This window comes from Orcinus orca, chromosome 4 (assembly GCF_937001465.1).
Source record: "Orcinus orca chromosome 4, mOrcOrc1.1, whole genome shotgun sequence".
Classification (NCBI taxonomy): Eukaryota; Metazoa; Chordata; class Mammalia; order Artiodactyla; family Delphinidae; genus Orcinus; species Orcinus orca.
In genome coordinates this window covers 48,200,462-48,221,822 of record NC_064562.1, presented here as the reverse complement: position 1 = coordinate 48,221,822, position 21,361 = coordinate 48,200,462, and the positions used below count along the sequence as shown (strand labels likewise).

At 39.5% G+C, this 21,361-nt stretch overlaps 1 pseudogene; it reads left to right on the top strand.

The window, feature by feature from the left end:
• The first annotated feature begins 1,402 nt into the window (after window positions 1-1,402).
• On the top strand, window positions 1,403-1,820 carry LOC125964196 (histone H2B-like; annotated as a pseudogene).
• Window positions 1,821-21,361: the final 19,541 nt, after the last annotated feature.

The window sequence follows — 21,361 nt, the reverse complement described above, 5'->3', positions numbered from 1 at the left end:
GCAGCATGATTTTATTATGACTCACTCCGTATTGTGGCTGAGAAAAGTGGTTCCACCTGCTGTGGGGATGCACCTGCCCCTAGGATTCATAATCAAATAACAACTAGAACAACAACGAACAACAACCAGTAACGACCACCAGTAAATACTGGCACTTACTAAGTGCTTACTGGGTGCTGATCTCTATTCGAAGAGATCCATGTGTGTTAACCCATTTAATTTCCACAACTCCATGAGGAAGGTAATATTATGATGCCAGTTTTATACATGAGAAACCAAGACACAGAATTTGTGTAGCTTTCTGAAGCTCTCACGGCTGGTAGAAAGTGCTAGAGGTGGAATTTGAATGCAGGCATCCTGGTTCTCCAGAGTCCACGCGCTTGACATACTCTGCCGTTCAGTCACTGTTGCCTACCAAATATTTGTCTCAGTCTAGTTTCTAGAGCTATGATCTGGGTAAAATATGGGATTAATCTTTTGTTATATATGTTTTAAAATTCATTAGAGAAAACAATTTTTAAAAATCTTAGTCCTTGGGATTTCCTTGGTGGTCCAATGGTTGAGATTCCACGCTCCCAATGCAGGGAACCTGGGTTTGATCCCTGGCTGGGGAACTAAAATCCTGCATGCTGCACAGTGTGGCCAAAAAAAAAAAATCTTAGTCCTATATGTGGAAGCAACCTAAATGTCCATCAACAGGTGAATGGATAAAGAAGATGTGGTACATATATACAATGGAATATTACTCAGCCATAAAAAGAAATGAAATTGAGTTATTTGTAGTGAGGTGGGTAGACCTAGAGTCTGTCATACAGAGTGAAGTCAGAAAGAGAAAAACAAACACCATATGCTAACACATATATATGGAATCTAAAAAAAAAACTGGTTCTGCCAAACCTAGGGGCAGGACAGGAATAAAGACACAGATGCAGAGGATGGATTTGAGGACATGGGGAGGGGAAGGGCAAGGTGGGATGAAGTGAGAGAGTGGCATGGACATATATACACTAGCAAATGTAAAATAGATAGCTAGTGGGAAGCAGCTGCATAGCACAGGGAGATCGGCTCAATGCTGTGTGACCACCTAGAGGGGTGGGATAGGGAGGGTTGGAGGGAGATGCAAGAAGGAGGGGATATGGGGATATATGTAGACATATAGCTGATTCACTTTGTTATACAGCAGAAACTAACACAACATTGTAAAGCCATTATACTCCAATAAAGAGGTTAAAAAAAAATCTTAGTCCTATAAAGGTCCCCTAAAATAGGTACAGGAACTCCTGTAAGTAGTTCAAGACCCATAAAAGGAGGGACCACTTACCATTTCTTAGTAAGTATTGTTGTGGTGTCTCCACTCGGAGAGGCACCTTTTTTGTGCACTTCAAAGGATTTAAACCTCCACATGTACTTCATGTGCTTACATGGTCTTCCCTAGGAAGAAGACTAAAATGTATAGTCTAGCCACAAAGAAGTATGAGTGTACCAGTTCAGCCCTTGGGAAGAAGAGGAGGAAAAGTGAGGCTTATTTTAGTTATATGGGGGAAATCCTAAAGCAAACCCACCCAGACTTCAATAGATGCTCCTGGGTCTTGGATGCTCTGGGCTCTCTGGAGGATTGGCGACTGGAACAGATTAGCCTGGAGGCAACTAGACCATCCTTTGACAACCACAGAAAAGCTGTCACTGGCAGACAGCTCCTTGAAGCAGTCAAGCAGAGATCCTCTCTGACGAGCTTTTGGATAAATGAAGTGTTTCTGAATGGCCCTGTTGTTGGAAATGATTGCACTTGCCCCCCAAAATTGTATGTGTCAGAGGGCTAGGTTGGAGACAATGTATCTAAGAAGTACTGGCTACAACAGGAGTCTTGGTGCTCCACACCTGGTCTCCCGGTCCTGTGTTTTTAGCCTCTGATGTCCTTTGTAGAAAAAAATAAAGGATTTTTCTCATGTGTGTTAAAAAAAAAAATCCTGGGCTTCAGAATTGAAGGTCAGCCATTGTCTCTTATGTCATCAATGCTCCTGATTCCTACCTGCCTGGGAGGTATCTTTGCTCTTTGGACTGTCTTCTGTGTCATCTCACGAGTAAATCCTGTTGGTTCCATCTTCCACGCCATTACCCCTCCTTCTCTGAATCTGCTTCTACCACCTATAACACCATCATCCTCTTCCTGTCGATCTAAATCTCAGCCTTCCCCTACCAAGGCTTGGCTCACCACCCCATCCCAACCCCATCTTTCCATTCTTTATCTGTAAGGGGGTGTGTTAGCTAGATGACATCAGAGGCTAATGTCAAACTTATGCCCCCTGTCTTCCTGGTGGCTGACGCTACTCAGATTTTAAAGTGGATTCTCTCATTGGGTTTTTCTAGCCTCAGTGATATGAGATAATCCCTGAATCCTCTTCACAATTCCTCTTCTGGAGAGAATCATCCAGAACATCCCAATCAACCTGCCCTTTCAAGATGAAATGAACTGCTTTGCTACATTGTGAGAAGCCTTGGAAATAGAAACAGCCCGTAGGTTAGGAAATGACTCCTTTGGAGCATACTTAAGTCGTCTGGATGACCATGTTGAGATTTCCTCACTTCTGGATTTTCTATATCCATCTGTCCACACTGAGCACATTACAACCTTCTAGCTTCCTTAGCGATCCTCAGTTTCAACACGCCAACGTCAGCCATACAATCTCTCTTGACCCATTTCTTCTGCACTAAAACAAGGATCCTTTTATGAGTTTATGGTAGCCGGTTTCTGAGTTCAATGTGAAATTGACTTTTAGGCCGTTTCCCAAGACCTTGGGCTGTTTGGTTTAGCTCATCCCAAAGTCATCTTTTTCATCTCCTTCCAAGAACCCAGCTAGATCAGCTTGTTATTGACCTTTTAAAATAGCCAGTCCTTTCTGAGGTTCTCTCCCTACCTTTCTTGCTCTTTCCTTTAACATCACTTGCCCTTCATACTAGGGTAGCCTCATCTGTCTGCTGTCCTTAAACTAATTAGTTTGGTCCCTCATTTTTCCATCCCCTTCCGTCCTGCATTTGCATCAAGTCTTCCTTCTTCTCATGTTCCCAGCACCTTTATTCGTGCCATCTTCTAGTACAGGTAGTTGTTTGCATTTGGCCAATAAATGATAATCACTTTAAAGCCAAATGAGTTTTACTCAGGCTGTATATCCCGTTTCTCCTAGTGAAATACTTCCCATTTCACACACAACAAATGCTCAATAAATGTTGAATGACCTATCGGAGGTTAGAGCTATAAAGAATCTCAGCAATCATCTAATCCAACTTCCTCATTATACAGAGAGAAAACTGAGATACAATAAAGTTCAGTTATTTGCCAAGATGGTTTCTGCCATAGCAAACTGTGTGTGTGTGTGTGTGTGTGTGTGTGTGTGTCTGTGTGCACGCAAAGCTCAGCTAGTGAGAGAATAATTAATTGCTTTCTGCTTGTGCCATTCATACTTTTCCTGTTAGGCTGCTAACTTCTGGAAGCTGAGGGCCTTTCTTTCCTCCCTCCCTCCTTTTCTTCCTTCTTTACTTTCTCTTATCCACAATGCTTAAACTATGCATAACAATGATAAAAATGATGTATTAATGAAGAGGGAGACAAATGAAATATTAAAGGGGATCTTCTTTAAAGTCTTTGTTAGAAAGATGATGAGGGTAGTATATACTAGAAAACCCTGCTTAAAAAATTAAAGTAAGTAGGTTGAGTTTGATTTTCAATTTAATGATGTCTTGCACATATATAATGTTTGGTAAATGTCTGTTGAATTGAATTGATTGGGGAAGAAAAGAAAATTTGTGTTTTTGATTTAACTTTTTGAAACTATGTAAACTTTGCTTAAAGGTTATGTGTTTTTAGATAAAAACTAAGTTTGTGATCCTATCAATGTTGTTGGAACTAACTTTTATTCAAGCAGCATGCTGAGGTGATGTACCAGATGGCTCTTAGCATTTGTAAGAACTCTGCTTTCTTTTAAAGGTAATAGATTCCCAAGGCACTGCCTCTTATGTAGGGAACACAATTTAAGAAATATCTGTCTGTCTCATTTTAGTGAACCCACAATGTGATTGGAGACACATAATGCGAGACTTTCTATCAATCTTTGAAAAAAACAAAACCCTAAAGGACGTTCTGGATCTTAAGTAACCCACAGACAGAATCGTCCACGTCTCTCCCTTTGATGTACTTCCAAACAGCAAACATCTTGATCCAAAGAGCTGCAGAGTCACTGTTTTCCCACTCGGTCCATCTCAGGAGTCCATCCATCTTTTATGCTCTGACAACCTGGGCCCTTCTCAACGAAATGAAATGAAACAAGGCAAAGACTCTTTGCTAAATCTAAGCACTGTTTCTTCCCCTCTTCTAATGACTATCCCCACAAAAGAGAACTTGTGTGGCTCGGTCTGTAGAATGGAAGTGACAGTTCTTTCCTGCCTTCAGAGGAGGCTTTTCTAAATCAACTGCATTTTTTCATTCCTCAGCTATTCATGCATCTATTCATTATAGCCTTCTCCATCTTGAACTGCATTTTACCTTAGAGATTTATAAGATCTAACTAAAGCCTTTATATTTAATGCCCTTTGGTATGTCTGTATTGATTTAGGGTTGTAATTTCTTTTTTAAAAAAATACATGTCTTATTTCCTTTTTTTTTTAGTAATGCCTTTATTTTTTTTTTTTAAATATCTATTTGGTTGCACCAGGTCTTAGTTGCGGCAGGCAGGCTCTTCAGTTGTGGCTCGCCAGCTCCTTAGTTGCGGCACATGGGCTCCTTATTTGTGGCATGTGAACTCTTGGTTGCGGCATGCACGTGGAATCTAGTTCCCTGACCAGGGATCAAACCCAGGCCCCCTGCATTAGGAGTGTGGAGTCTTTTTTTTTTTTTTTTAGCATCTTTATTGGAGTATAATTGCTTTACAATGGTGTGTTAGTTTCTGCTTTATAACAAAGTGAATCAGTTATACATATACATATGTTCCCATATCTCTTCCCTCTCGCGTATTCCTCCCTCCCAACCTCCCTATCCCACCCCTCCAGGCGGTCACAAAGCACCAAGCTGATCTCCCTGTGCTATGCGGCTGCTTCCCACTAGCTATCTATTTTATGTTTGGTAGTGTATATATGTCCATGCCACTCTCTCACTTTGTCATAGCTGGAGTGTGGAGTCTTATCCACTGCGCCACCAGGGAAGTCCCTGGGGTTGTAATTTCTATGTTATCTTTTTTCTTTTCATTTTAGGCAAAGATGTGTAGTGTAGCAAAATACACATCCCAGACACTCTAAGGCTTGGAGTGAAAATAAACAAATTTCATCTCTACCATAGTCTTAACTGGCTGTGTGACTGTGGGCAAGTAACTTAGCTTTCCTGAATCTGTGTCCTCATCTATAAAAATGGAACATTCTCACCCAATGGAGTTGTTATAAGTATCCAAGGGATTAAACTATATAATAATGCTTTGAAATGACAAAACACTTCCGAAGTTTAGTTATGACATGATGTTATGGACTGGTGGGAGAGTAGTAGGTACCAAACAGACGTTAGCAACTCACATAACAAAGGTGATACTTGGCTAATTTTCCGTATCATGGCCAATAGTTGCTACCTGAACAGATAATTCCCTGCCCTTGTGGAGCTCATAGTTCAGTAGAAATAGACTGGTGGAAAATATGTTTGTATATGGTAATTTCAGGGTTATTACGAAAAAAAAATGATGAGTTCCAGAATGGTAGTATCGGTTAGGTAGAGGTGTGGGGAGCAGGGTTTACATTAAGTAGGATGATTAGAGAAGAGTTTTCCGATAAGATGACTTCTGAGCTAAGACCTGATGGATGAGAAATAAGAAATCAGATATAAAAGAGGTTTATAAGTTAGGCTGATGTAGGAAGGTCTTGGAATGTTTCAGAAATATGAAGAAAGATGTTTTTGCAGTATATTAGGTATCTGTTTGGACTGCTATAACAGAATGCCATAGACTGGGTGACTTATAAACAAATTTATTTCTCAGTTCTGGAGGCTGGGAAGTCCAAGATCAAGGCACTGGCAGATTCAATATCTCGTGAGGGCCCACTTCCTGGTCCGTAGATGTCATCTTCTCCCTGTGTCCTCGTATGGTAGAAGGGGCAAGGAAGCTCTGTGAGGTCTCGTTTATAAGGGCACAGATCCCATTAATGAGGGCTCCACCCTCATGACCTAATCACCACCCAAAGACCCCACCTCCAAATACCATCACGCTGGGGGTATAGGTTTCAACATATGAATTTTGGGAAGGACACATTTTCAGCATATAGCAGTAGGCAGGAGAGAGAGCAGTATGACATCAAATGCAAAGGGGGGCAGGGGTCAGATCAGACAGGACCTTGTAGGTTGTAGAAAGGACCTTGGACTGAACTTAAATGCAGGGTGTGAGGAAGGGTACATCACACCACAATTCTTTCTCTACTTATGGTGGGATGGGCCAATTGCATGTAATTAAACTCTGGGTGATTTTTTTGTGCTGACTTTTTTTTTTTTTTGGCTCCGTCGGGTCTTAGTTGCGGAACGTGGGATCTTCTGTTGCAGTGCGTTGGCTTCTCTCTAGTTGTGATGTGCTGGTTTTTCTCTTCTCTCGCTAAGGCTTGCGGGCTAAGTAGTTGCGGTACACGGGCTTAGTTGCCCCACGGCATGTGGGATCTTAGTTCCCTGACCAGGGATCGAACCCATGTCCCCTGCGTTGGAAGGTGGATTCTTTACCACTGGACCACCAGAGAAGTCCCTATGCTGACTCTTAAAGCCAGTCTCTCCTCTCCCTCATACATTTCTAAGGCACTTCCTGGGTGTACAACAAGACAGAGCCTTCCAAAAGAAAACTGTCAAAATTCATTGTGATTTATGGAATTATGCATAAATAAACAGTAAATATTCTTTTTGTAATTAGTTGGGAGAAAGTTCTCCCCCTCCACCTCATAACTGTTGATCTCTTGGGTTATTTTTCACTTAAAGACAACAAGATTTGTCGTAGCAATATGACTAACTTTACTGAGATCCTGCTCTGTAACTGGCATGTTAGTTCACATAAGCGTCACGAAACTCTGTGAGGTACGGATTCTATTATTAATTCCACTTTATAGATGAGGAAACTGGAAGATTGCTTAAGGTCATAAAAGTAGTTAGGGGCTGATCGAAGACCTTTTAAACTTTAAGCCTAAAAAATACCTTTTAAAGTAAAAACTGCATTGTCATTTTATAGTTCCAAAGAATCCTTCCATCTACTTTGTCCCATGTCACGATTTCTGGGGGAAGAAGTGGGATGTGTGAACTGTGTGGAAAAGTCAGGCAGCTCAATGGTATCTTGAAGGTCACTTGCACCATGAAATGAGGGGTGTGACTGAGATATCAACCTCAAGAATTAAACTGGACTCCTCCCACTTTCCCAGGCTCTGCTTCCTGCTATCTTTTATTTCTGTCAGGTTCTAACCTTGGTCTCATTTGACCTCTCTGATTGTTGTTTTTCAGCTGAGATATTGTGTTTTCATCTCCATGCACAGTCATCATCTTTGCCTTTGCTTTTCTATCACGCCCGTGTCTCCTCAATTGACTTAAACTTCCCCCTCTCACTAGCCTAAACCCTAGGGCTTACCTCTTGGGCTGGATACACTCCATCACATCGTTAAGCCATGATAAAACCTTAACCCTCAAATCAAGCCTGTTACCCCAGGAGAAACACTAATTGACTAAATGAACACTAACCAGTTTAAAGCTAACAGGGGCTGGATCCAGTTTATATAGTGATCAGACTAGTTGGAGAGGAGAGAGATGGAAGCAGATGTCAGAATGATGTAGGGCCCAAGCCAAGGAATGCAGGTGACCTCGAGATGCTGCAAAAGGCAAGGAAAAGACTCCCCTCTGGAGCTTCTAAAAAGAACACAACTCAGCTGAAATCTTATTTTAGTCCAATAAACCCCATTTTGGACTCTGACCTCCAGTGCTGTCAGATGATAAATTTTTGTTATTTGAAGCCACCAAGTCCGTGGTAGTTCGTTACAGCAGCAACAGGAAACTAATACATTATCTCATTTAACCCACTGTGCTTTTCAGAAACATTGAGGATAAAATATAGCACTGAAAGGGAAAGTGAGGGGGAAAAGGGTGAAGGAAGGAAAGATAAAGGTTTGACCCCAGGCAGGGTCAATGAAAAAGCCTGCATTTGAATCACAGTCAGACTTGAGTTTCAAACTGGTAGAGGACTGATTTTCTGAGAGGCTTCAAGTTCATGCCCCCCAACTTGGTGAAGAGACCTGGTTATAAGCTCAGCAGCACAACAAATGTTCTTTCATGGAGGAGCGTCCATCAACTGGCCTCAACCCTCACCTTTACTTGGCTCCTGGAAATGTAGTTTAGACAGATCCTAGAACTCTAAAGATGTCAACATTTTAAACCGATCTCAAAACACAGGCAAGTTAAGTGGAATAAGCACTCTTCAGGTTAGTTGGACTAAGTGCCTAGCACTTTGGGTATTAAATTATATCCTGAGCCACACATTTGTTGGAAGGTAAGAAGAAAGATTGGATTTCTAGAACTAATTGACTTACTCTTTTCCTTTGAAAAGTTATAAATTTTAATGGAGGAAGTTGTACGGGTGTAATTTAAGCTTTTATCTTCTTGTGTGCAGTCCTCTGAGAAGTTCACATTTTTCAGGCCTTGTTTCGTGGAAACTGGGAAATGAGCTATTGGAATTCAGACCTGAGATCTGGCTGGGTTCTAGAAAGAAATACACATGTTTAGTGTTGAGATAAAACATTAAAAGAGTATGAGAGTGAGTGAATTTGGGGAATAAGAAGGCAGAAAATACCTGACACTTTCATATTAGTCCTTGATTTTTTTTTTTCATATTTTCACTTTGGAGTAATTACTGATGAGCATCAGGTCAAAAAAAAAAAGTCATCCATTGACCTCAATATAAGCAGCAGGCAGGTTAAAAGAATTAGTGTCATTCTTCAGGATTGCATTCGTAGTTGCATAGTGGTGCTCTTGGCTCAAAACTTACAATTAAGTAAGTGTTGGCCCTCTCTTGAAAGAACTGCTATCACAGCTTCCCCTACATATGTAAGTCAATGAATTTGACCTTTAAGAAGAAACCGTTGGTGTGGGCCCTTCCACTGGGTCAAGATACATTGCAAATTTCTCAAATTTCTGAACTAGGGCACTATCAAATGCTACAGCCACCTTTCCTTTCTATGAGAGAAAAGCAAAATAAAGGAGGGAGGACTGCACGGCAGAAAGAAGGAAATCGATACATAATAACTACATTTACTCAGTTCCCGCTGTGGGTCAGGTGCTATCTTAGGTTATGTCATTTATTATTTCGTAGAATGAGGTCTTTTAAAAATTTATTTATTTTTATTTATTTATCTTTGGCTGCATTGGGTCTTCGTTGCTGCGCACGGGCTTTCTCTAGTTGTAGCGAGCTGGGGCTACTCTTGTGTGTGGTGCACAGGCTTCCCATTGCGGTGGCTTCTCTTGTTGCAGAGCACGGGCTCTAAGCGTATGGGCTTCAGTAGTTGTGGCTCGCGGGCTCTAGAGCGCAGGCTCAGTAGTTGTGGCGCAGGGGCTTAGTTGCTCCATGGCACGTGGGATCTTCCTGGACCAGGGCTCTAACCTGCATCCCCTGCATTGGCAGGCGGATTCTTAACCACTGCACCACCAGGGAAGTCCCAAGGTTTGTTTTTATGTATGAGCAAAGAGGTTTTTCACAAATGATGGAGCCAGGATTTAAAGCCATTTCATGCATTCACTAACACATTTAGTTAACACATTATTTACTGAATGCCTAAAGTACGACAGAATTGGGAAACAACAGCAAACAAGGTCCCTGCACCCAAAGAGGGAGGTGTTTGTTCCCTGGTTGTTTTTATACCACTTGAAGCTGACCCAGGCATGGCCACACCCACATTCCCTCACCTTTCGCTGCTGTGCACAGAGGCTTGACTTCCAACTGTCAGCATCTGCATTTCTTCACTTATGGACTTTCTTTTGCCTCCCCTTTGGTTAATGACTCTGGGAGCAGCCCTCCACCCGTGACTGAGTGAAGTCGGAAGGTGACCAGTCCAACTCCCTCATCCGTTGGATGGGATAACAGTGAGGTGCATGTTTTCCACTAGCTCCTGGAGCTGCCCACGGTTGTAGCTGGCTTGATAATGTGACTGCCTTCCTTTCCCTGCCTCCTTTGCCCACTTCCCTCTCAGTTTTCTTTACTTCCCAGTGAAACTCCTTGCATTTGAATTCTCGTCTCAGAGTCTGCTTGGGGAAACCCAAGCCAAGATAACCACCATTTAGAGGATGCTTGCTAAGTGAAAGCTAGAACCTAAAATCTAATGTACAATAGATCTCTTTCTACTCTGCTCTGAAATTCAAGCAGGAGGAATTCCATACTTTCTTAGACCTAATATTTTCTTGGGTGCTAAGTAAAGGAGAAATTCATTCCTAGATATGATGTTTTGCAATTCTCTCTTTCATCTTCTGCCCTCTTGCGGATGGGCTTGCCTTTCTCTTTTTTCTCCATTGAATTCGTTGATAAGTCTCACTGTTTTCATCCTTATTTCTTTTTTTCTGTATCAGTCAAGCACCAAGAGACTTTCCCCTCCCCTCTGAGAGGAGAATCCAGTTTCTCTTTTGTTCTTTGGGTTCTTTTATTCTGTAGGTTATGTAGCTTAGTGGTTAAGGAAAATGGGGCCCCATGAGCAGAACAGACAGAAGATTTTTTTTTTCTGTCTGATTTTTGTGGGGGGCCTCTGTGCATAGGTTCTTTTCAAGAATTTTATTTATGTTGCTTATTTTCTTTCTCAATTCATTCTATAAACATAACACAAGAAGAAAAATGAACAACATATTTTGAAGTCCAGAATATTTGACAGTATAACCTGTCAATGGTATGAAGTTTGGCACCTAAATAAGCAGTAAAATGATTTCCAGCCCATCCCAACCCCAAAATAACACAATAACTTTTCAACACAGAAATGCAGTTTCCTGGTGTAACTTGTACCACTGCCAAATTCAATACAAGAAGCTTCTTTTCTTTTGGAGCGGTTTCCCCACAGTATGAATATTCTTTGACTCCCTATGTTGTCCGTTCCCAATTTCCTTGTTTTTTGCTTGAGTTCACTGAAGACTGACAAGCAGTAGCTTCATGTGACAGCCATTAGTCTGCCTTAAACCTCAAGTTGCTCTTGAATGGCTAGAATAATGAATAGATTTTATGTAATGTAATTCATGTTGTCAGCTATATGAAATTGGCAGCTCAAAGGAAACTAAATATGCTTCCAGTCTTCTCTTTTCTACGTTCTTATTTGAATATAATAATGTCAAAGGCATTGTTCCCTCCTTCAGTTAAAGCACTTTTATAGCAGTCTGAACTCTGAGTAATAGAGCAAGCAATAAACATATATGCTATCAAAAAAAGAGATGGAAAGGAAGATAAGTATTTGCTTCTTTGCATCAGTGGGAATTAACAAGCATTTTTTAAAAATTGTGTTTTTGTGTATGTGAGCACAGGGAGGGGCATTTCATTATAATGAAGGAGGTCTTGGCAAGTCAATGTTCATTTTAACCCCATGGCATTGATTGCTGAGCACATTCATGCCCACTCTAGGTCCAGGGGGCCTGTGGAACAGAAAATAGATTCAGAAAGTAGTACAGAAGAGAATCCTCTCCCAAACTCCCATCTCTCAAGCAGGGTAAAAGATGCACTCTTCTTAGTCAAAATTCCTTTGTTTGTCCTATTTATGCCGTCATTTCATAGACGTTAAAAATATACCTTTCCATACATTGCTGGTGGGAATGTAAAACAGTGCAGCCACTTTGGAAAAACAGATGCCAGTTTCTTAAATACGGAATTACCATATCACCCAACAATTATACTTTGAAGTATATACCCAGGAGAAATGAAAACGTGTGTCTATACAAAGACATACTCAGATGTTCATAGCCGCATTGTTCGCAATAGCCATGAAGTGGAAAAAATCCAAATGCCCACCAACTGGTTAAACAAAACATGGTCTAGCCATATGACAGAATACTATATAGCAATAAAAAGGAACTGAATACTGATACATATTACAACATGGATTAACCTCAAAAGTATTAAGCTCAAGGGAGATGCAAGAGGGAAGAGATATGGGAACATATGTATATGTATAACTGATTCACTTTGTTATAAAGCAGAAACTAACACAGCATTGTAAAGCAATTATACCCTAATAAAGATGTTTAAAAAAAAAGTATTAAGCTCAGTTAAAGAAGCCAGACACAATAAAATACACATTATGTGATTCCATTTATGTGAGGTGTCCAGAAGAGGCAGATCTATAGAGACAGAAAGGAGATTAATGGTTGCCTAAGGCTAGGGATGGGAATGGAGAGTAACAGTAAATGGTACAAAGTTTCTTTTTGAGGTGGTGGAAATGTTTTGAAGGTAGATGGCAGTGATGAGTGCACACCTTTATATTAAAAATCATTGAATTGTAAAGAAAAAACCCCACTTTTATTCTGGTAATAAAAAGTAGAAGAAACAAAAAAGGAGAAAGAAAATAAGGAAGAATCACAAAATAGATATTACTCCCCATGTTCAGCATTTAGTATTGATTTCATTAACTGAAATTTAAAGTAGTAGAGGAAGACGACAAAAATGAAGCTCTAAACAACATTGCAGTGCCCTAATTATTTAGGGAATGACGACAATCTAAAAAGTTGTTCAGAAGACAACTTAGGAGAATATTAAAAAAAAAGTATATATGTGTATAACTGAGTCACTTTGCTGTACAGCAGAAATTAGCACAACATTGTAAATCAACTATATTTCAATTTAAAAAGAAGAGAAAAAAAATAAGAGAACTTAGGAAATGAGACCTGATATGACACGTTCAGAGGACCTAGGCAGTGGATTCTAGGATCTTCTCTGAAGGAAGAGTGCCTTCCTTGTTGTCAGATGTCAGGGTCTTAAATCTGTTTAATTCTCATAGGACATTACTTCTATCACACCAGGTCCTCACTCTTATAATCTCACTTAACCTTAGTCACTTCCTAGCTCCAAATATAGGCATGGGTATGAATTTGGGGGTGGGGGGAGACACAATCAGTCCATTATACTTTCTTTCAATTTTGGGGGGGTATATACCTTGAAGTGGAATTGCTGGATCACATGGTAGTTCTATGTGAAACTGGAAAAATGCTTTATTTTTTTTGTAACTGAAAAATGCTTTATTTTCTATGTTTTATTTTTTAAGGAAATGCTGTACTGTTTTCCACAGCTGCATTACCCACCAGTAATGCACAAAGGATTCAAGTTTCTCCACCTCTTTCACAAGACTTGTTATTTTCTTCTTCTCCTTCCCCTCCTCCTTCTTTTATATAATAGCCCACCTAACTGGTGTGAAGTGGTATCTCATTGTGGTTTTGATTACATTCCCTAATGATTAACAATGTTGAGTATCTTTTCACAAGCTTGTTAGCCATCTGTATATCTTCTTTCGAGAAATGTCTGTTCAAGTTGTTTGCCCATTTTTAAATTGGATTGTTTTGCTGTTGTTGTTTTAGTGTTCTTTATATATTCTGAATATTAATCCCTTATCAGATATATGGTTTGCAAATATTTTCTCCCATTCTGTGGGTTGCATTTTGACTCTGCTGATAGTGTCCTTTGATGCACAAAAGTTTTTAATTTTGATGAAGCACACAATTTTTTCTTTTGTTGCATACACTTCAGGTGTCCCATCCAAGAAATCATTACCAAAGTTAATGTCATGAAGCTTTTCCTTTGCATCTTCTAAGAGTTTTATAGTTTTAGCTCTTACATTTAATTATTTGATCCATTTTGAGTTAATTTTTTTATATGGTGTAAAGTAAGGGTCCAACTTCATTCTTTTGCAAGTGAATATCCAGGTTTTCCAATACTATATATTGGCAAGACTGTCTTTTGAATATTAAATGGTCCTGGCACCCTGGTAGAAAATCATTTGGGTGTATATGTAAGAGTTTATTTCTAGGCTGTTTATTCTATTCCATTGGTCTATATGTTTGTCTGTATGCCAGGACAACACTGTTTTGATTACTATAGCTTTGTAGTAAGTTTTGAAACCTAGAACTGTGAGACCTACAACTTTGTTGTTTTTTTAAAGACTTTTTTTGGCTATTTGGGGTCCTTTGAGATTCCACATGAATTTTAGGTTGGACTTTTCTGCAAAAAATTCTTGGATTTTGATAGGGATTGCATTGAATGTATAGTTCTCTTTGGGTAGTATTGACATTTTAATAAGACTAAGTCTTCCAATACACAAACATGGGCTGTTTTTCTATTTATTTATGTCTTCTTTAATCTTTGAGCAATGTTTTTCAGTTTTCAGTGTATAGTCTTTTGCCTCCTTGGTTAAGTTTATTCGTAATGTTTTTTCTTTTTGATGTTGTTGTAAATGGAATTGTTTTCTTAATTTCCTTTTTGGATTGTTCATTGCTAGGCATAGAAACACAACTGATTTTTGTACAATGATTTTGTAGCCTGTAGTTTTGATGAATTTGTTTATTAGTTCTGCGTGTGTGTGTGTGTGTGTGTGTGTGTGTGTGTGTGTGTGTGTGTGAGAGACCATTGGGGTTTTCTACATCTAAGGTCAGTCATCTGCAAATAGAGATAATTTTGCTTCTTCATTTCCAGTTTGGATGTTTTTTAATTTCTTTTTCTTGCCTATTTGCTCTGGCTAAAATTTCCAATATTATGCCGAAGTAGTGAAAGTGGGCATCTTTATTTTATTACTGATCTTAGAGGATAAGCTTTCTTTCAGTCTTTCACCATTGAGTATGATGTTAGCCGTGAGTTTTTCATATATGGCCTTTATTATGTTACGCTTTAAAATATAGATAATATTGTTATTATTTGGAGGAAGGAAAGTACGATAGCCAAAGACAAATATTATAAGGGAAAGAAAGGGTAACAGATCTGACTATGAAAAAATTGAAAATATTTACATGGCAGAAGCTCCATAAGCTAAAATGATATGATAAAAGATATGATAAGGGTAAGATCCTTAATATAAAAGAACTCTTACGTACAAATAAGGAAAAAAACCCCACAAAAGCTAAATTGGGAAAGGACATGAACATGCAATTCACAAGAAAAGAATAACAGGGAGTTTTGGAATATCTAGGAAAAGCATTTATTCTCCTTAGTATTTAAAGAAATAAAGATTTAAATGAGACAGAATTGTAAAAAATTGAAGTATAGTTGAGTCACAATATTATATTAGTTTTGGATGTACAAAATAGTAATTCAATATTTTATAGATTATACTTTATATGAAGTTATTGTAAAATATTGACTATATTCTCTGTGCTGTACATTACACCCTTGTAACTTATTTATTTTATACCTAGGAGTTTGTAAAAATCCCCTTCACCTGTTTTGCCCCCTCTCCCTCCCCCATTCCCTTCTGGTAACCACTAGTTTCTTCTCTACATCTGTGAGTCTGTTTCTGTTTTGTTACATTTGTTCATTTGTTTTGCTTTTTAGATTCCACATATATGTGAAAACATACAGTATTTGTCTTTCTCTGCCTGACTTATTTCACTAAAAACTCTTTTTAAATTCCTCTAATTCTGAAAAAGATGAGGAAGAGTAACAACATGCACTTGGTGGTAGTAATTTCACACATCTTCCATGGGAATACAAATTGGTTCAGTCTTTTCAGGAGGGCACCAAGTACTAACTCCTAAAAATGTGCATACTCAACAATTATATAACTCTGGGTTTATCCTAAAGAAAAGAAAAAAATCATCTAAGGTGTATGTACATCTAAGGTGTATGTAATACCTAATACGATGTAAATAATATGTGAATAGTTATAAGTACAATGTAAATACTATGCAAATAGTTGCCAGCATGCAGCAAATTCAAGTTTTGCCTTTTGGAACTTTCTGGAATCTTTTTTGTTAATATTTTTGATCCATGATTGGTTGAACCTGCAGATATGAAAGGCCGACTGTACGTGTAATCTATCTAAGCATGGAAAGATATATATATACATATATTTGTTTTTTGAGTGAGAAGCAAAATTATTGCTAAATAATACACCTAGTACAACCCCAGTTTTATTTACTTATATGTTTCTGACAAAATTTTGGAGGCTATATATACAAAGGTACTAAAAAATGGTTGTGTCCAGATAATGGGATTTTAAGGGATTTATATTTTCCTCTTTTTTCATTTCTTTTTCTAAGGTTTCTACAATAAACATGTAGTCTTGATGTAGTAATGGTTTTTGTTAATTTAAAAACAATGATGACTTTTATTGTGGTAAAATATGTAACTCGTAATATTTACCATTTTAACCATTTTTTAAGTGTACAATTCAGTGGCATTAAGTACATTCATATTATTGTGCGACCATCAGCACTACCCATCTCCAGAACTTTTTCATTTTCCACAACTGAAACTACCCTCATTAAGCATTAACTTCCCATTACCCACACTCTGAGTGATGCCTTTTAAAATCAGCAGTATTCTATATTCAGTCACGTTTATCCATTCTCTCCCCTTCCCAACTACACATATGCTTAAAAACAGTAACAATTTTATTGAGATATAATACACAGACCGTATAAATCTCCCACCACACACACACTTTTGAAGTATTTTAGACTTCCTTGTCTTTTTTTTTTTTTTTCTTTTTAACCGGAAACATTTTAACCATGCACGGAGTACAGTGTTGGAGGTGAATGCTCTTGAATTGCTTTGGGAGAAATTATAGAGGAGGAAATATAAGTGAATTTTACCTGCCAGAAACCTGTGCCCTGTGTTTGGAAAGGACCTCTGGGTACCTTCAAAAACCATTCCAACTGGTTTTAGGCCCAGCTCCCCTCTGAAAGTTGAGTTAAGCTCAAGAACATGAATCCATTACTAGGTCAATAACAGGAGAGGAAGGGGGGATTGGAAGGGGCCTGGAGCAGCTGCGGTTCATTTGGTAGTTTAAAATTGGCTTTTCTTTTATTCTCTTATTCCTGCTACCACCATAGAATCCATGAAGAATAGGGATGTTTTCTCCGGCACATTTGATTGTAATAACAGGCCAAGATCTCTTTGAACATAACCAGTAAAGAAAAGAAGCATCCGTGGCCATCAAACTGGGTAAAATAGTAACATAATCTCTGATTTGTAGTTTGAATCCTATTACTGATAATGGTGTAGAATTGTACAGTGAGAAGGCTCTGGGAGTTGTTAAAGCTCGATTTTTCAAAGGCTGCATTCCTCATTAGACCTTCCCCATTAAGGCATGCTCGAATGATGCTACACAGCCAAATAGTTGGGATTTTTTTCCACTCTTGTCATAGTCTGAAGACAAAGGATTCTTCCGCTTGCCCAAGTTCCTGGGAGCCTAGGTTGAGCGGCTGTGACAGAGCGTCAGCAGGGAGCTTTTTATGCAGGCTTGGGTTTTCCGTCAGACTCATTCACTAAACAGGATCAAGTTGGAGCAGTAGATGGAGAAAAAAAATCAATGGAGGAAACTCTCACGCAGCCAGATATGGTGCCATGATCCACTTTTCGCTTTGTGAGTCACGATGCTATCCAGGCCAAGGCACGGAAAACTGTAAAATCTTCCTTCTAACTGCATTGCATCTTCTCTGTGCTTTGGCTAAAGTGATGTCGTGACAGTTGAACAAATGCTGGCTCTAGGGTTGCAGCATACTTGACTTCTCTGAGCGGCAATAAGAGTGGTGTAAAGGGAGATGGGGGCCCTGCAGTTGATATCCAAGGTTCCTCCTCATGGCCTCGCAATCTAGCTTGTCCTCAATGTCTCCTGGCTTCTGTGTTCTCATCTGTAAAGTATGGGTAATGTACCAGCTCCTTCTAACTTACAAGTTTCCTGTGAGGATTAAAGTGATTAACTTGTATATTTGTTACAATATCAAGGCATACTTCTAACTCATTATCATTAGAATTTTTATATTTGAATTTAGAAATTGTGTGTATATGACTCTTCTGGATTATTAAAAAGAGACAACTTTTATTTATTTATTTATTTATTATTTATTTATTTTTTTTGCGGTACGCGGGCCTCTCACTGCTGTGGCCTCTCGCGTTGCGGAGCACAGGCTCCGGACGCGCAGGCTCAGCGGCCATGGCTCACGGGCCCAGCCGCTCCGCGGCATGTGGGATCCTCCCAGACCAGGGCACGAACCCATGTCCCCTGCATCGGCAGGCGGACTCCCAACCACTGCGCCACCAGGGAAGCCCCCGAGACAACTTTTTAATATTACCCAAGGAAAAGTATTGAGGGCTATATAAGTTCCAAAGTGACTTTAACTTAGGTATAAGATATAAAATACTCTCTCCATTTGTCTTCAAATCAATAAAAATAGCTTATTTAGGAATGGACATATCCAGAGGCATCCTTCTCTTTTACGTGAAATCTGGCTTAGCATAGCGATTAAGAGCACCAGCTCTTGAGTCAGAATTTTGGGGCTCACCTCTGAACTCTGTCACTTGCTAACCATGTGCCTTGGACAAGTTATTTAACCTCTCTGTCCCTCTATTTCCCCATGTATAAGACTGGGATAAAAGGTGGTAATTACTTCGTAAGTTCATTGTGAGGTTTTAATGAGTTAATAGAAGTAAAGCTCTTAGAATAGTGGTTAACACGGAGTAAGTATCATTACTATTAACTAATTAATTGGAAGAGAGTTTGGGGGAGGGAAGGAGAAAGAGGGGGTCAAATAAAACCCTCTGCCCCCTACAAAACAAAACAAAACAAAACCGGAAAGAGTCATCAAGAGAGGGAAAGACAGTGGGGAAGTAGGGATCCAGATAGAAACAAAGATGCACAAACACACCAAAACAGACACAAAGACAAAGACACTTTCACCCTTGTCTTGTGATCTTTGTCTCTTACTACTGAAAGTTTTAAAAGCCATATTACCTCTTTACACTATAGGCTGTGTATTAGTTTGCTACAGCTGCCATAACAAAATACCACACACAGACTGGATGGTTTGAACGACAGAAATTTTGCTTACAGTTTTGGAGGATAGAGGTCTAACATCAAGGTGTCGGCCGGTGTGGTTCCTTCTGTGGCCTCTCTCCTTGGTTCTCAGGTGGTCTTCTGTGTGTGTGTGTGTGTACATCCCTGATGTCTCTCTGTGTACAAATTTCCTCTTCTTATGAGACATCAGTCATACTGGATTAGGACCCATTCTAACAACCTCATTTTAACTTAATTATGTCTTTAAAGGTCCTATTTCCAAATACCATTGTACTCTGAAGTACTGGGAGTTAGGGATTTATTATATGAATGGGAGTCAGATACAATTCAGCCCACAACATGCTTTTCACTTCATAGACAATGAGAAATTAGCCAAAGGACCAGAATTTACTCCAGTATCACATAAAGGCATCAAAGGGAGTTTTGAAGCCAGTGGTGAAATTTGTTTGAATATCTCCTGTGATACTTATATCAATCATATGAAAGATATCTGACATTTATGGAGAAACCCAGACTTCCATGGAAAAATAATAGACATTAATATATTGTCAATTTGTCTATTTTTGTCTATTATGTTGTCTATAAATTATTTGCCCAGCAATAATTTCTTGTTTGGTTTAGACGTCTGGTCTATAATTTTTGGAAAGTGGGATTTAGAGTTGAGACAGACAGGAAAATAGAATCTACACTAGTTATGTCAGCAGAGGAAACTTACTATAGGGAATAATCATGAAAATATTTACTACTCTCTGCCCATGATGAGTAATTTAGCATGGTGTCATCCATGAAGGAGACACATGTGATGTTTTGTGGGATGTTCTGTGGGATGTCAAGATGGTTAAGACCTCTGGGGACTGTGGCAGGGACAACATGGAGAGCAGAAGGATTGACATAACCCTGAGGTAAGACAGTGAAGGTGTATTATTGTCCTGTGTTAGTAGAAAGCAAAAGGTTTGTGATCCTTGAGAATTGTTTTAAGGGAAAAAAAATTAGATCAATAGCTGTGTACCAGATGCCAGGTACTTGTTTTAATCTGCTCAAGTAAAGTTATCACATCGGGAACAACAGCTACAATTGGCATTGCCTGATTAAGTTTACAATAATCCATAATCATTATCCAAGATGAAGACATCTTCTGCATAGGCCAAACAGGAAAGTTAAATGGGAATGTTAGGAATTGCCACACCTGCATCTTTTAAGTCTTTGGTATTGGCATGAATCTTGGCAATTCTCCTAGGGATGTGGTATTGCTTCCAGTTGACTGTCGGGAATGGGGTGGAGGGAATTCCAAGAGCTTCCACTTGGCCTTCCTACAGCATTTTGCCACATTCCAGTGTGGAGATTAGACCATCAATTATACACCATCAATTATACACCCAAGCACTAAGGAAATAACCATTTCCTTACAGGTAGGTCCTGTAAAATAGTCTTGAGCTCAAACCTCATGTATCACCTGAGTACCATAAGTCTTCTCTCTGAATACTGATCTCCAGTGGTGTTTTGGGTCACCAGGAATTAGCATCCATTCAGAGCTAGTATGAAGAAAATTTCAAAAATCTATAGACTCTTTAATTTCCCTCAATAAAGAGGCCAAGGGCTTCCCTGGTGGCGCAGTGGTTGAGAGTCCGCCTGCCGATGCAGGGGACACGGGTTCGTGCCCCGGTCTGGGCGGATCCCGCATGCCGCGGGGCGGCTGGGCCCGTGAGCCATGGCCGCTGAGCTTGCACGTCCGGAGCCTGTGCTCCACAACGGGAGAGGCCACAACAGAGAGAGGCCCGCGTACCGCAAAAAAATAAAAAATAAAATAAAAAAAATAAAGAGGCCAAGACTTCTTCTTTTTTTTTTTTTAGCATCTTTATTGGGGTATAATTGCTTTACAATGGTGTGTTAGTTTCTGCTTTATAACAAAGTGAATCAGTTATACATATACATATGTTCCCATGTCTCTTCCCTCTTGCGTCTCCCTCCCTCCCACCCTCCCCACTTAAATCTTATTAGCAAAGTGGATCCACATCACTTGCTTTTCCAAGCTAGCGTATGTATATATACTAGCTGATGTCTGATGCCTGCTATGACAGGCGGCTTTTGCTCTGAGGCTCCCCATCGGCCTGGCCAAGACCATCTTAGAATTATACTGCAGGCTGAAGCTCCTCCTACTGAGGCCTCTTTCCTTCCCTCCCTCCTTCCACAGGTGCTTCCCCCAGTACATGTCTTCCACATCTTGTTCCACTTTGGCATTTGTTTCTCAGAGGATCTGAGCTGACACAGAAATGAACTAATAACGCAGAAAAGCCTGAAGTCCATTGAATATTAGATTGTTGACAAGTATAAGATTTCTGGGCCTTGGGGAGCATAATTTTAC